The sequence below is a fragment of the Chrysochloris asiatica genome, unplaced genomic scaffold (genome assembly GCF_000296735.1).
Source record: "Chrysochloris asiatica unplaced genomic scaffold, ChrAsi1.0 scaffold00172, whole genome shotgun sequence".
NCBI classification, from domain to species: Eukaryota; Metazoa; Chordata; class Mammalia; order Afrosoricida; family Chrysochloridae; genus Chrysochloris; species Chrysochloris asiatica.
In genome coordinates, this window is record NW_006408690.1 from 6,060,317 (window position 1) to 6,064,560 (window position 4,244).

Genomic DNA, 4,244 nt, shown 5'->3' on the forward strand with positions numbered 1-4,244 from the left:
GTCCGTGGAAAAAGTGAGCACATGACCCAGGACTGACAGAGCCTTAAGTTATTAGTTTTATTTAAAATAAGTTGTAGCTTGGAAGGATTGTATTGTGGAAATGAAAACTTAAATTTCAATGACTATCAGGCTAGCTCTCAACCCAGTTTGAGTGGGAATAATTTTCCATCTTAAAGTCTCATGAATAAGAAATGACTGTCTCATCCAGGGATACTATTTTACCTGCCTGACCTGCATTCCGGAGTGACTCAGGACACAATGGTTGCTATCTTGATTTCTCTTATTGTTTGTTTGGGGGAATGCATGCTGTCGGCTATTTGCAGGAGAGTTGTACTGTGTAGACCATATCTTTATGCTCTTAAGGGAATGAAAGCTTGGGACAGTGACAGCATTTGGATGGGTATTTATTGTTGCTGGGAGTCACTTTGACTCATGGTGACCTTGTGTACAGTGGAATTAAATCTTGCCTCACCTTCACAATTGCCAGCATATTCAAGTCCATCCTTGTGGCACGGCGGGGATCTCCCATGCTCTAGTTGGCTCTTTACTTCACCAAACATGCTGTCTTCCTCCAGTCATTGACCTCTCCTGATGACGTGTCCATAGCAAGTGAATTGTGATCCATCAGACTTTCAATGGCTGATATTTGGAAGTAGATCACCAGACCTTTCTTCCTATTCTTAGTCTAGAAGTTCTACTGAAACTTGTCTACCAAGGGTGACCTTGGTGGTATTTGAAATACCAGTGGTGTAGCTTCCAGCATCTTAGCAACGTACCAGCTGAGTTAACTAGAATTCAGTCTATGTATTTTGTCTTATGACATATTTAAGGTATGCTCTTATCTCTGCATAGGTTCTACCATATTCTATAAAATCACCAAATTAATGAACAACTACCTTTACTGAATTCTCCTTCCATACAGAGTTCTGAATTAGGTGCTGTAAGAACATATAAAAGAAATAAAGATGCAGCCTTGGCCTTCAAGTTACTTACTATCTAGTAGGAAAGGCAGAATAAACCCCTGTGAAAATACACAAATACATATAAATTAATAAAACAGGTATCTCCTGGTGTGGACTGTAGGGTAAGCACTGGACTGTTAACCACAAGGTCGTCAGTTCAAACCCACCAATTGTTTCTTAGAAACCCCATACAGAGTAGCTGTGATCAAACCAGACTTGATGGCACTTAACAACATCAACAACCGAACTACATCTACAGATGTTGTTGCGTTGGAAAATTTAAACCAACCAAGTGATTCATTACAGGAATTTGGTAGAAGAAGCACATGTAGCAGGTGGATTAAACTGAATTATTATAGAGGCAATACTGACTGAAACCTTGAAGTTAAGGTATTAAGTGGCATAAATCAGTGCTTTCACTAAAGGTTCAGTCTGCAGATTTAAGTAACTGATTGAATTTTTCTTACTATCCCAGAAGAAGCTCCAAGTAGTAGACATTGCAGTGTGTAGGCAAGTGTCTATTTCCAAGGGTGACAATGAAATCTCATGCTGGCATGAATCCATCTGGATTGGGAACTTCTATACCTCAACCCAAGGAATCATATGGTGTAGGTGATGGAGGACATAAGAATTTCCAAAGGAAAAGCTGCAATATTGAACAGCTTGCTCAGCTTGGACTAATGTCATTCTCTAGGTCTTGGAGGCCAGCAGTCTTAGGAAGACAATAAGGTGGGTGACAGAAGAGTGAAGAGAGAAGGGTACAGGCCATACTCCCATGATAAGCCTTGCTGGGTGTTTTTCTCTTTGTCATAGGAAGGATTCCATAAATTACAAATTTAGATGAACATTAATGCTACTCAGTGTTATTTTTCATGCTCCTTGCAAAGAGCAAGGGACTGAAAGCTGGGAGAGACCAGTGCAAATGGGCAATGTTTTTTATTCATTTAAAATCTTCTGCCCTAAGAGAAATTACAATCTGGGTGGATACATAAAACATATCAACATGAAAAGTTAATTTTGGTGTAGTAGCTGGTAACTGAGTAGGCAAATACTAAATTAAAGAAAACACATGATAGGCTGACAGGAAACTAGACCAAGCATCAAATGTCTTTGTTCCATCCTTGTCACTTACCATGTGTCTGACCCTCAACTGTTCTCTAACTCCTCTGAATGTCAGTGTCCTCAGGCACCCAGCTCCCAGGGTTGTTGTAAGAATAAAACAAAGATTAATTTCATTTCACAAAATAATTTTATTGAAATTCAGGTGTATTAGGGAGAGAATGCACTGCCAGAGTTAGAACAATGAACAAAGCGTGGAATTGCTCTTGAACCAAAGCTTTGCAGGAGGCAGACAATTAAATGATTGCAGTCCCAGTTTTGGAGTGTACAAGATGAAATGGCTGACCCTATCTGAAGGAGACAGTATGCATTAAAACACTTTACAAAGTCAGGTAGGAAATAGTGTTAAAGTTGGGAGTTGTTTATTATTATCAGATTATTTTAAAATATTAGGAATGATTTTCAACATCAGGGAAAAGATGGAAAACACTCACTTTAGATAATGCCTATTTTCGGATAGCTTTTTGTAGGAAAATGCCAGGGGTAATGCCAATCTGCTTTTTTAGACCAAAATCCAAGCTTCCTTACTTTTAACCCATGAACTACTCTTAAGAGACGTTTTGGGGAAAATCTGTCCTTTTTTATTAAATGTGACATAGCATTTGAGTTTCTTGCAGTGTGACCTTTAGATCAGTCTAGTGCTAAAACCAAGAAGAAAACAGGTCACTCACTGAATTAGAAGGTACGAAACAAGTTCTAGGTGGTAAGGAAGTATGATGTTATACACACACACACCCTGTGTTGAGATATCAACTCAATGAAATAATGTCATGTGATAGTTATCCAAGGCCTTTAATCAGTCACCCAAGAGGAAGGTTTGTTAGTTTAAAAAATAGATGATTATCGTGGCCAGTTAACACATGAAGTATATGCTCACAATCAGGAGGCATGAAACCCAAAAACCCAAAAACCCCAAAAAACAAAACTCAGTGTTATGGAGTGAATTCCTACTCATAGTAACCTCATCAAACAAACTGCTCCTTTGGGTTTCTGAAAAGCCCCATCTTCCTCCCATGTAGCAGCTGGTGAGTTTGAACCACCAAGCCATAAGAGTTCAGATTTTGTGTCAACTTGGCTGGGCCTGGGTGGTTAACATAGTCATCCCCATGATGAGATCTAATATAATATCTAATATAATGTAATTACTACCTCCATGATGTGATCTGATGTATTGGAAATCCTCACTTCTATGATGTTAATGAAGCTGGATGCAATTCAGTATTAGTTTTTTGTTTTTGTTTTTGCTGTAAAAGGAAGCTTTATTGTTTTCATTTGGGCCACGGGTTGGGAGAAGAGGGGCTAGGGTGTTGACTGTGCTACCTCTGTGTCTGGAGAGCAAGGTTCAGGCAGAAGGTCTGTGTAGAGCAGGGGGATGCTGAAGGCCCTTCACAGGGTGCAGGACTCCACAGGCTCTTCCGAGTCGTGCCTGAGAGTGAGCCTCTCGAAGAGATATCTGCCCAGCCCTGCCTGGGGACTGGCCATCCTACAGAGGTTGGTCAAGTGGTCCTCCTCGTTGAGGAAATGAGTCTCCAGAAAGTCACAGAGGTGGGGGATCTGTGTGAATAGCACCCACAGCATGTAGATCCAGAAGAGACTGGTTTAAGTTCTTCTCCAGCGCCAGGGCGGCATCCATGGCATCCAGGGTTCTTCCCCACTCATCTTGGGATGACGGCTTCTGCACATCCTGAAAGAGTGTGCGACCACCTTGCTGGTTTTGCAGTTTCAAGAGACGCTCAGCACCCTCTCGCTTCTCCTTCGCCAATTCATGGATGAAGTGTCCCATACCTTCCAAAGCCATATCATCGCAATGGAAATAGAAGCCCAGAGAGAGGTAGGTGTAAGAGGCCTGCAGATGCAGATTAACCACACGGTTGATGATAGCCTCCACTTCAGCAGAATAATTCTGACAGATCTGAGAGCTCATGGTTGGTTGAAGATTTGGAGCTAACCACACACACACACACACACACACACACACACACACACACGGTGTTTAGCTAGTCCTGGTAACAGGGAATGCTCAAGAAGATGGTCCTGGAGAAGAGATTGCACCTAAAGAAGTTGTTAGAGGTGGTCCAAGGCTGGAGGTGGGGGAGTCTCTGGATCTGTTCCTTCCAAACACTGTTGAAGCAAGACACAGATCCCACGGGACCACAGTGCGAA

The 4,244-nt window shown here is 41.6% G+C and overlaps 1 pseudogene; it reads right to left on the reverse strand.

Annotated features, from left to right (window-relative positions):
• Nucleotides 1-3,467: 3,467 nt before the first annotated feature.
• On the reverse strand, nt 3,468-4,005 carry LOC102821483 (annotated as a pseudogene).
• Nucleotides 4,006-4,244: the final 239 nt, after the last annotated feature.